This window comes from Delphinapterus leucas, chromosome 16, assembly GCF_059928025.1.
Source record: "Delphinapterus leucas isolate spDelLeu-1000000601 "Yukka" chromosome 16, BTC_Dleu_Yukka2, whole genome shotgun sequence".
NCBI lineage: Eukaryota > Metazoa > Chordata > Mammalia > Artiodactyla > Monodontidae > Delphinapterus > Delphinapterus leucas.
The window spans coordinates 73,971,988-73,984,874 of NC_143144.1; positions in this window are offsets into that span (position 1 = coordinate 73,971,988).

The window sequence follows — 12,887 nt, forward strand, 5'->3', positions numbered from 1 at the left end:
TCAGCAAGTTACCCAACCTCTCTTAGCATCAACATCCTCATCTGTGAGGGCGATAACAGCTCCTTCCTAAACTGGGCCGAGGAGTGAATGCGGGGTGTAGGAGAGGTGCTTTTCACTACCTGGCCCCTTGTAACATTCACATTATACCAGGAGTGTGTATTATGGCTTCTCTTCTTTTTGAGCATGCAGTACTTTTTTAATAAAAAATAAAACTAATTAAAATATCCTCCTCTCTCCCCACCAATTACAAAGGCATGCATGGTCATTGTAGAAAATTTCCAAATTTTGAAGGAAGGCATGAAAATACTGTGTCGTTTCATTGCCGGATGTTTGAAGACCTGGGGTCCCTATACCTGGAGAGACGATTTGCTCCTAAATTCATCTTCTATGTGTCACCATTTAAGCATCGGTTAGGATTTAGTTGGGGCAAAAGGAAAACACCAAAGGGGCTACTAGCGTATATGAATGAACTTACATGCACCCAATAATCAAAGCATCACACACACATACACACACACACACACACACCAGCAAACACAAACAACCGAAGGGTTACACTGCACCCCGACATACCAACAGCTGAAGGGTTGCCTCCCAGACCCCCCCAGCCATATTCCACACCGACAAACACACATATCCCAACCACCAAAGCTCTTTACGCACATGTAACCAACAAGCAACGGGCTTCGCACATACACCAAGAGTTTTTACCCACCCCCATCCAACCAAAGGGCTTCACACGCACACACCCCCCTCAATAATCAAAGAGCTTCACACACCCTTTCAATGATCAAAGCACCTCATTTACACACACCAATAACCAAAGAGCTTCACACACATACACACTCCAACAACCAAAAGGTTCACACACCCGCTCACACCTTCCCCACGACCAAGCACTTTACACACACACACCCCGAAAGAGTTTTACTCTCCCATCCAAGGTGCTTCATGCACACCCCCCAGCAGCAAAATGCTTTACTGCTACACGCAACAGCCAAAGCTCTCCATAGAGGCACCTGCGCAAAAGAAAACCCCGAAGCACTTCGATTTGTCTGCCGCAGCAGCGGGTACTTGAACACCAAGCCGTTCAACGGCGACTTTCTTTTCAGATTAATGAGCAGAGAAAGATTGGAGGTGGGAGGGGGGGGAGAATGGCGGGAGAGAGCAATTACACCCAAGTCTTTTCTCTGTTGATTAGGTATTCCTTCCCCAGCCTGCTTTGGCTCCAGCTAAATCTTTTTCTAATGAGATGTGGCTTATCCAGATCAGGGCGCTGAGAAAAAAGTTGCAATTAACTTTAGGAAGAAAAGGAGTGAGTGGTAGAGAGAAGGAAGGGGGGAGGGGCAGGAGACGGTGAGTGGGGGCAGGGAAAGGGGCGGGGCTGGCAGGCCAGGAAGGGCCGGGGGACCCGGCTCTCCCGCGGGGCAAAGTGGCGCAGGGCCCAACCTCGTTTGGACCATCAGCTCCTTCGAGTCCAGAGTCTAGGGACAGTCACCTGTGACCCCCTATGCCTGCTGGGTCGGCCTCTCTGCCGCTCCAGGCTCAAGCCAAGCGTTGGGAGTGCTGGGTCTCCTCGGGTCAGGGGCCTTCCTGACTCAGCACACCTGACACCTGGCAGGGATGCTGGGGGAGAAGGGCCCTCTCCGCTGCATCTCTTTCACACCTGAGCTCTACCTTCTGCACGCTGACTCCTGCAAAGACACGGGGCCTCGGCCACATGCCAGGAACCTCCGTGACCCCCAGGTGTCCAGTTGGCACGAACTCTTTTCTCCAGACTGCTGGGTCCAGCTCTCCCCTGGCAGCCAGAAGAATCGGTCCTGGACTGGTCTGGGATCAAGCTGGGGTCTCCCAAGCTGGTGTCTCCCAAACTCGCCTCACTGTTCCCACCTGGGAGGGGATCCCAAGCTGTTTTCGTGTGAGCCACTGAGAAGGGAGGAGAGGGTACGAGATTGAAAGGGACATTTCATGTGGAAATGGTGAAAATGCCTCAAGCTCCTCGAAGCAACACAGATTTACCTTCATTTGCTTCTCCGTCGATAGCATCAAGCTTGACCAAGCTACAACCGCGGGACAGGAACTTCCTCTCCCTGGCTCTCAGTTTCTTCTTCTGTTGAAAAACGTAAGGGCGGGGGGGATGGGCATCGGCTCTCCAGGGCGTATCCAATCCTGGTGCCCTGAGATCCCGCGAGAGGGGCAGACGCAGACGCACGCTCGAGATCTCGGGAGATGCAGAGACACAGGCTCCGGAAGTCTCGAGGGGTGGTCGCAGAAGATTCGCGCCTCGCACACTCTGCCGTGTGCACCTACAGGACGCTTCCACATCCCTGCGGTTCTCATCCAAGCGGAGACTGGGTTTTGCCCTGTTTGGCAATAAATATCCAGCACTGCCTGACCACAGCACGACCTTTCCCCATGCCGTGCACCTCCCAGTACAAATTAGAAAGGATTTGTATTGCGCTGCTGGAGACTCAGTGGGAAAAAGTGAATCTGGGACCTCTGAATCTTGCCTCACCTGACGACCTTCCTTGGTTCCCAAAGAAGAAGGGCCCCTGTGTGTTGGTGACCACCCAGACACACGGTTCCCTCAGTGGTATGTTTGGGTGACCTCTTACCAGATAAGCTGTGGAGATGACACCAGGCCAGGGGACTGATGAGCTAAACCCATTTTTCCTGTGTCTGGCTTCCAGAGAGATCAGCCTGTTCCTCAACTTCAAGGCCCAGGAATTCCCTTAGAGCCCGGTCTGCCGGATTCCTGGTCAGGCCTCCTTCGTGCCCCTGCCCTCCACTGTCTTAGCTGCTGCAGACAGCCTTGGCTTTCTCCTCTCTCTCTCTGGCTGTCGCCAATCTAATAAGCATAAGTGCTAGAAATACTAGCTGGAGTGCTAAGTTAGAAATTCTTCTTAAACATATAGTAAGGTCAGATGAAGGAAAAAAAAAAAACACCCAGAAAACAAAACAGAAAACCCCGAATCAGAAATTGGACACAGGAGGGCAGATGCAGACTGAACAGGAAGTGCTGGCCCTAGGCTAAATGAAACAGCTGTCACCATTGTTCTGGACTGAAAACTGCCTTTGCAAACTCCATGAGGGCCAGGCTCAGAAAGCAGATGTTAATAATTACAGCACATGAAACGAAGGGCACAGGATTAGGCAAGTGACGAAAAAGCAATGGTACCAGTAGATTTATAACTTGCTCAGGCGGATCTGTTTGGGCTGGTGGAGGTGGGCAGGGTGACCTCACTGCAGACGCCCCCGCCCAATCCCCTTCCTAGTCTGGCAGTTTGGCTTCTGGGATTGTCTCAGAATGGAGGGATTGTTGATACTGTTTTGGGGGGTGGGCTGTGGAGACCTTTCCTGGCTAACTTTCTGGGGACCCCAGGCCTGAAGGACCACAGCCCGTTGCCTCTGGCCTGAAGGAAAAACATAAAGGCCTCAATACCCAACCCAGGTACCAAAAGGAGATCTCTAGGTAGACGAATCCTGGAGTTGGATAGTTTGCTGGTTAACGAGGACTCATGGACACAAGGCCAGGCAGCCATCCTCAGAGCTCTTGCTTTACCAAAGGGTACATGTTTAAAATCCAGGAGCTCAAGCTCTTTGCAGCTAAGATTGATTCACACTTTAAAGTCAGCCAGCCCCTAGCGCCTTGGAGGAGGCAAGGGAGAGCTGGGAGAATGTTGGGATAGTTGAAGAAAGTAAGCAAAGCAAGTTTCTCGGGCTAATTACATAAATAGAGAAGGCAGAGAGTCTTCCCATGTTTTCTCGAACATTCCTCGGTGCTTTACCACGTGAGTCAGAGTTGTAAAAAGCCAAACAAAACAACATACACTCACTCACATCCACCCCAAATCCTCCCATCCCGCCACCCCCAGAAAGGACGTCTCTAGGAAAGGTTAGAAAGAAGGTAAAGCATGTGTTTGCCATCTTTACGCCTGATATGGAAACCATATGCTTAAATACACTAGCAAACATACTTAATGTAACACTCTCTTTTATTAAATGTGGTTTTATAAACGCTCTCCCTAGCCAGGGCACCTTTGCGGTGCTGGAGGCTGGAACTTGGCAAAATAATCTTCCTGCTGTTACATCTATTGATACACATTTTTTGAAAGTGAGTCTCGGACCCTCGGAAAATAGACTGGTTCTGATTATTATTGCAAGCGGGAAGGGGCACACAAGGGCATCTTTTTTCCTCTGATAAATTAAAAGGACTGTAACGGGTGCTTTCTGCAACCTGTAAAAGGGCAGAACCATCTGTGATTCATTTAGCAGCTCCTTACAGAAGATTTATTTGATTAATTCGGTCAGAAGAGAGAATATGGATTTTCTCCTGCTCTGAAAGGCACATACACACTCACACATGCACACATGCACTCACCCATGGGTAGACATCTCAGGAATGAAAAATGACTAATCATGTTATTGGAACTGGCCAACGCGGGGCCCCAGTGGTGAGATCGCAGGCTCTCGCCCTGCCGATGGGAGGGCCAGTTTCAGAATAGATTTTGTATCCTTAGGCCCAATGCCACCAAAGGGTGATCCTAGAGAATAATAATACTGTGGACCCTGGATCACTTTTTTTTTTTTTGCAGTACGCGGGCCTCTCACTGTTGTGGCCTCTCCCATTGCGGAGCACAGGCTCCGGACGCGCAGGCTCAGCGGCCATGGCTCACGGGCCCAGCCGCTCCGTGGCATGTGGGATCTTCCCGGACCAGGGCACGAACCCGTGTACCCTGCATCGGCAGGCGGACTCTCAACCACTGCGCCACCAGGGAAGCCCCTGGATCACTTTTATTGGGCATTGAGCACTGGTGCCAGGCTCTGTGCTGAGCCTTTGTATGCATTATCTCACTGCACTGTCACAACCACCTATCTTGGAGGAGACAGTATTATCATTTCTCCTTTACAGGCAGAGAGACTCCCCTATTCCCAGCAGCCCTCTGCTCAAAATTTGTATCACATGCTATTTGGCTTTCTCAGTCCTTCATGCCCCAACCATACAGATAGAGGCCACATCCAGCATCTGTCTTACAGTGGGTAACCTTGCACGGGTTCATCCCCATTGGCCGTGCTTCATGTCCTGTGGGTTTCAGTTCAGTGTTGACAGAGAAAGACTTTCTTTGGGGCTTATTTCCAGTCTCCAGGAGGAGAGCTGGCCTCCTCTGGCCTTGGTGGTCTCTAACTGGCATGCCCCAAACCCTATAAGCAATTGTCTGCAGACCACTGTCAATTCCCAATGGGTGGGAACAGCCCTTGAGGTAGGTCTTCAGAGAAGGCAAAGAAAACAACACGGAAGACTCATAAAATCATACAAGAGCTGAGCCAAAGAGGACTTTGGATATCTACGTCAGGAGTGGCAAATACAAGCCAAGGAAACGTGGCTCAGCTCTCCTTCCCGTGCTCACAGCAGACATTGCTAATTGATCCCAGCTCTCTCTTTCTCCCTCTAACCTTCAAAATCTTTCTCAACACAGTGCTCCAGGAAGCCTCTACCGAAAGATCAGAACTAGGGCATGACGTGCAAACCATTTGCAGTCCCTTCCAGTCGAATATTCTATTTTGTGGCAGGAGAAATAGGGGCCAGGAGAGAAGTCAGCTACAAAGCCAGTTAGGAAGCCAGTTCTGAGCAGTGGTTGTCTGGCCTCCCTGCTGGGTATTCTCTGCATCCATCCCAGTGGAGCTGGTGGAAGCCAAGGTACAGTGGGGCTGCATCTTGCCAGGTCTCTGCTCTCTCCTGGGCCCCCAAACCCCATAGGATGTCACTGAAGCTGCTCTGCAGACAGGATGAAAGGCATCCCCTGGAAAAGTGTTGAAGATTGAAATCTCGCTGTTACTTTCAACTAATTAACCCCTAAACTGGGACAGACTGGTGCAGCTTGAACCCACGACATTTTACAATCCGGGGCTTAAGATTCTGGAAAGAAGTGGAGGGCTTCACTTTTGAGATGCTAAGGTTGGCAGACTTTCCCCACTGCAGCCTTTCCCACCCCTCTCTCACTTGCTGGACCACAGGAAATGCCTAGATCAAAGGCAACCAGGATGCAGTAGGCTGAAGGTATTCAGCGCTTGTCTGGGCTGGCTGCAGGCTGTCACCCGCCTCCTCAGACTTTTCAGCCAGGCAGAATTTGTCTCTGGGGAAAATAATGGTTTTGTGAATGGAAGGAGGGGTCTTCAAGCTCAGAAGTCCCTCGTTCCCACAGCCCCTTTCCCGCTGGTCCCCTCCTAGGACCTGAACTTAAACGTTTCTCAGCCTGGTGTGGCCCGAGAGGGAATCTGGGGTTCACGACCTAGTTCTGCTGAATGTCTGATTGGCAGAAGCAAGCTTTTCCGTAGAAGAAGTGAAGCTGAGGACCAGGACAGGTTTGCAGAATCAGAGAATGAGTCTGAAATACCACATATTTTGAAGGGAGGCGCCATGGCGCGATGAATCTTGTCACTACCGCATTCGGCAAGGTTACCTGTCAAGTCTTCAGGGGACCTACTTGGAGAATGGATAAGAGTTGTGTGTAACTTGCATGTCAGCTATTGGGTTGCTTCGGTGGGCGGGCAGTTCTGTGATTTTTGAGAAGGCTTGAAAACACTTTGTTTAAACATGCTTTCTACAATCTTGTTTACACTATGAATTTGTAATTCATAGTGACGAAAAGTTTGCTAACCAAATCATACCCTACTCCAGCACAGCATCATAAAAGGATCCACAAATACTGAATTATTCGAGGCCCCGAATAATGAGGATTTTACAGAGCTCATATGACACCTCTTGAAGGGGGTTGTTGACCCAAAATCAATTGTTAAATAAAGGTGCCTCTATGTACTGTGGAAGTGGTTTTCCGGAATGTTCCTGACTGAGAAGGTGATTGAACAGGCTTGAGAAGGAGCCAAGTTTGGGCAGTGGGGGAGGTGTGAAGAGTGGGGATGTAGGCAGTGAGGATGCAGGGGCTCTCGGTACGCCATTTTGCATTCCATGTAGGGATACATGAACAGGCTGAGGTATGTATGACTTGTCCCCGAAGACCCCAATAAAGAGAGGGATCGTGTGCCTCTCGGAATTACAGACAAACGTAGGGGCCAGGCAGCTATTCCTAGCTGTGTGATTTTGAGCAAGTTAGATAATCTCTCTAACACCTATCCCATAAGGTTGTTATGAGGGTTAAATGAGATAAAACACTTAGAACAAGGACTGGCATATAGTATTAAGAAAACATTATCTACCTAGGGGCAAGACGGGAATAAAGACGCAGACCTACTGGAGAATGGACTTGAGGATACGGGGAGGGGGAAGGGTAAGCTGGGACAAAGTGAGAGAGTGGCATGGACATATATACACTACCAAACGTAAAATAGATATAGCTAGTGGGAAGCAGCCGCATAGCACAGGGAGATCAGCTCGGTGCTTTGTGACCACCTAGAGGGGTGGGATAGGGAGGGTGGGAGGGAGAGAGATGCAACAGAGAAGAGATATGGGGACATATGTATATGTATAACTGATTCACTTTGTTATAAAGCAGAAACTGACACAACATTGTAAAGCAATTATACTCTAATAAAAATGTTAAAAAAGAAAACATCTTCCAAATGTCCATCAACTGATGAATGGATACACAAAATGTGGTGCATCCATACAATGGAATATTATTCACCTACAAAAAGAAATGCAATATTGATACGTGCTACAATGTGGATGAACCTGGAGAACGGTATGCTAAGTCAGAGAAGCCAGACACAAAAAGTCACATATGGTATGGTTCCATTTATACAAAATGTCTAGAACAGGTAAATCTATAGAGATAGAAAGTTAGATTAATTATTACTTAGGGCTGGTGGGGGGATAGAGGGAGAGAGAGGTGATAGCTAAAGGGTACAGGTACATTTCCATCACCTCTTTATGAGGTGATGGAAAAGTTCTAAAGCTGACTGTGATGATGGTTGTACTTAGCTGTGAATATACTGAAGACCATTGAATTGTATGCTTTAAATGGGTAAATTGTATGCTGTGTGAATTATCTCAATAAATATGTTTTTTAAAAAAGAAAATAAAATATCTTATTTTTTTAAGCGAGTGCAGTTACTGTAATGGGGGTGATGGGACTTGTGACACTGGACAGTGTGTGTCTCCTCTAGAGACATTCAGATTTAAAAAAATGCCTGTTTTGGCTCAGACTTGGCCTCAGTTTCCCCATCTGCTAGAAGAGATAGATGCTCCTTGCTCAAAGGGATTTAGCACAGAGTCTGGCCTATGCTAGGCACTCAGGAGACAGCAGTGGGCCTTGTCACTCTTGCACTAGACTCTAGAATTCCATGCTGGAGGGGCTTGTGGGGGACAGTCTGGTTGGAAAGGGAGGGGGTGACTGAAGCTGCAGGAGTTACAAGTCAAGTCTACTGCATCAGCTTAAGTCATATGTTTCAAAAAAATGTTTTGCAAAGTTTTCTAAAGATGCTTTTATTCACACTTTAAATGGTTGAAAGCAATCTATATCAAATAATATATTTTTAAAAAAAATTTCAGGTGCCTTTGAGGGGAGGCTGAAGATTGCAGAGGAATTGAATTCTCCCCCATTCCTGCAAGCCACCTATAAGTGCCACCATTATTATTAGAGTTAAGTATTTAAGACAAAAGGCCATATATCAAGGGCCCTGAGCAGCATCCAATGCTGGGCTCTTGACCTGGCCACTCACCAACAGTGTGACTTAAGGAAAAATGTTAACTTCCCTGGACTTCAGTTTTTTCAACTATAAAATGAGAAGATGGTGGGTGTGATCTCTAATGTCCCCCAAGCAAAAAACTTCAGTCTATGGTCATGGCCCAAATCTTAGTGTCAATCAGTCTGGCTGTTTCAAAGGTGTAGACCCACGTTCCACAGACTGGCACTTGTCCCTTCTATTCCAAGGGTCTTGAGTTCTAGGTGTCCAGACTGATGCTCAGAGCACACAGGCCAGAGAAAGACCTCACTATCACCTCCATCCTGATTCCCCTCCAGACTGAAGTATCAGTGTGGTCCCTTCCTCTCTCTGGGGCTGGAGATACTGCATTGACTAATGGCCCCCTCCAGCTCCAAAAAAAATTTCATGTTCTCCGGAACCTGTGAATGTGACCTTACTTGGAAATAGGGCCTTTGGAGATATAATCAAGATTAAGTCATAATGGATTAGGGTGTCCCTCATCCAGTGACTGGCGTCATTATAAGAAGAAGGAAATTTAGATACAGAGATACATAGGGATATAGGGATGAGAATGCAAGGTGAAGATGAAGAAGACAGAGATTGGAGTTATGCTGCCACAGCCAAGGAAAAGCCAAGGATTTCTGGCAACCACCAAGCAGCTAGGAGAGAGGCATAGAAAAGATTCTTCCTCAGAGGCTCCAGAAAAAACCAGCCCTGATGACATCTTGATCTTGGACTTCTAGCCTCCTAAACAGCGAGAGAATAAATTTATTTTGTTTTAAGTCACCCAGTTTGTGGTACCTTGTTATAGCAGCCCTAGGAAACCAATATACGGCTGGAGGTTTCTGCTCCCACAAGTGTCAGCATCACCCTGATGAAGGGAAGACCCCAGCAGGCAGGGAGAGAGAATGCTGCCATGTGGACACCTGCCACCTTTGTCTACCCGACAGGTCCACGTGGCGGCTGCGTAAGGCTCTGCCTCTCCCTGGCCCATGACATTTAGCAAGGAATTGGGCAGCAGTGGGCTGGGAACTGCACATTCAGACCATGAAGTAAGGCTGCACTTGAAGCAGGGTTTCCCCGTGTTATTTTTACTGTGATCAACAGTAAGAAATACGTCTTGCATTGCAACCTAGTACGCACATCCACAAAATGAAGTTCATGTAACAATACTTGTTCTTACTTACACTTTGATATTTTCTATTTATATTTTTAAAATGCTGGTTGCTACCCAGTAAACTGACTTACAGCTCACTAATTGGTTATGACCTACCGTTTGAAAAACAGTGTTGGAGGAAATGTGAAAACAGTAAGATCTGGCCTCTCTAGGCCTATTCTCTTCATATTCTTTACACTCAGAAAGACAGTATTACTATTAGCAACCTTATTCATTCATCAAATATTTATTAGCTTTTACTAAGGCTTTGAAAGGATTGGGGGCAAGAAGAGAACAGAGATACCAAGATAATAAGTAACACTTATAGAGCCACGCCCATACACTAGGTATTGTGCTAAGCATATTATATGGATTTTCTTAGTTAAGAAAATTAATACCCAGGTCATGTCAGGCAGTTAAGAAAACAGCAAGACCAAGATTTGAACTCAAGTTCAAATCTTGAACGTAAGTTCTTAAGTTAAGAGTCAATGACCTTAACCCCTTGACTATCCAGGGACTTAAGGATAGGAAGAAGGTTCATTTATGAACGTTTGAATAAATGCAGCAAAATTCCACTTCTCTTCCTAGCCACAACCACTGTCAATAGCTTGTAGACTGTCTATTCAGACATTTCTTTGTGTGTTTGATTACATGGGTACAATCAGAAATACAATCCTCTTTTTTGTTTGTGCTCATAGGAGATTAAACATAAAAGGAATCTGTCTTTTCAACTGTCATTTTTAGATGTATCTCTGAATTATCTTTATGTCAGTGCGTATAGCACTATCCCAGTCTTTTTCACCCCTGCCTATTCCATAGACCAGCTACTCCAGTTTATACACTCTTGGCCCTATTTCTAGATGTTAAACTCATTTCTAAATTTTCATTATTACGAGAGTATTTTGTATATGTACCTTTGTGCACATGTGTGACAATTTCTCTGGGGTGGATTACTAGAAGTGAAAGTACTGAGTGGAAGAATAGGTGCTTTTTAATAAATACTGCCAAATTCTCCCTTAAAGGGGCTGTACAATTTATATTTTAACCATCATGCATGAGAGTATGTGTTTCCCTGCAGCCTCATTACAGTGGATATTATCAATTATCTTGACTTGTGTTAATTTGATGGGTACAAAATATTCTCCTTGTTGATTTGTGTTCCTTTTCATTACATGAAGTTGAGCTTTGCATCTGTGTGACAAATATGGAATCTTTCATATACCCCAATATCCAAACCCTCATTCCTCCTCTTTGATAGAGCCTCTCATTGTTAGCAGAGGGAATGAGCTCCTAGAATAAACACTACATTTCCCAGCTTCCTTTGCAGCTAGGTGTGGCTATCCAGCTAAGTTCTAGCCAATGAGATGCAAGTAGAAGGGTTGTAGGCAATTTACTAGAAGTGTCCTTAAAGGGAGAGAGCATGACTTTTTTCCACTCCTAGTTTCCTTTCTGCTACCTGAAATGTGTGAAGATCCTTGGAGTGGGAGCAGCTATCTTGGACTGGCATGCTAAGGAGGGTGGAGGGGTGAGATGGCAGGAGTTCAGTGCTGTCATATTAAAACTGGACTGTGTTCCTCCACACTTCATTTACTTATGTCAATCTTGTTTAAGCCACTATTATTATTGTTATTTCTCCTATGCAGCTAATCTTAATCTAAACTAATACAATTAATTAAAGATCTTGTTTGCAAGCAATAGAAACTGGATCCTGGCTAGTTTACATAAAAGACAACTTTTGGAAGAATATTAGGGTTTAACAGAATCTGCAGGAGACTCTCAGACCAGGCTCGGGAATAGACAGGAACTAGAGGGGCTTTGAACACCAGGGGCCAGGACGGAAGCAATACAGCAGCAATTGCACCATCAGATGACCTTGAACAGGGTGAAGGCAAACACCTCCCACCTTCCTCAACCTCTGGCACTTGATGAGGCCATCCAGTTGTCCAAGAGTGTTCCTATGCCTGGCCCCCGTGGCCCCAGGGATGCGGAGAGGGAGGAATTGGTCCCTTGGGCTTCCGTAGTGGGAGAGGAGACCTACCTTCCTCCATGACAACTTGCAGTGGGGAAGTCCTGTCTTGCTGTGCCCTGAAAGGTCAGCTAGGGGCAGGAGGAATGGGGTTGGGATGCTGTGCTGGACAAACAATGACAAATGTCCACAACCAACCTTCGTATGTTCACTGCCTTTTTTCTTCATCTGTGAGTCAGTGGATCATGCCCTTTGCCCGTTGTCCTCTTAGGCTGCTTGTCTATTATCATATTGACTTGTAGATAGCTTTCTTTATCCTGTATGCTCCCTTTCCCAGGTGCCTCAGCCATTAGGGCAGCTGAGTTTCTGGCGGCGTAGCAAGACCACCACTCTCCCCTTCTGTTTCTGCCCAGGCTGCCCAAATATGAGTGGCTTCTCTCAGGGTTGCCGCCAGTTATACAGCAACTCTGTGCCGATTAGAAGAAGGGGCTTCTTCCCTGAGACACGTTACTTTTAGCTGTTGGAAAAGTGTTATCATAGATTGATTATTAGACATTTTATTGCAATCCAGATAAATGGAATAACTACATAAATCTACCATGTCTAAGGTGTGATTGGCACCTCTTCGGCTGGGACGGGGTGCCCTGATGCAGGTGGTCCTGCTTCTAACTTCTGGACAGCCTTCTTGAGGTACACAGTCCTTGTCTGCATCCTCTGGTGGGAGCCTGGTGTGAGTAACAAGGCTCCAGTCCCGGCCTCTCCACACCTATCTTTCTGGGTGACTTCAGATTTGTCACAGTATCTTTCTTGATCTTCGTGATATCTGCTCTGTGTTCCTCCTGAATGAGGCTTAAAGGGTATTTTGCCTGTGGGAAGCCTTTGAAGAGTCAAAAGTTTCCTCACAGGTGTGTTCCTAATACTATGGAAACACATTAAAGGTGACATGATCCAACAGCATTCACCATGTTTTCTTTACCGGCTGGTGGTTCTGTGCTCATTCAGACAGCCGTCTGGAAATGTACCATGCCTGTGCTGTGTCTGCCCTTGGAGGAACACCCCGAGGGGCACACCCAAGATTTCTTGGCATCTCTTGCCATTTGG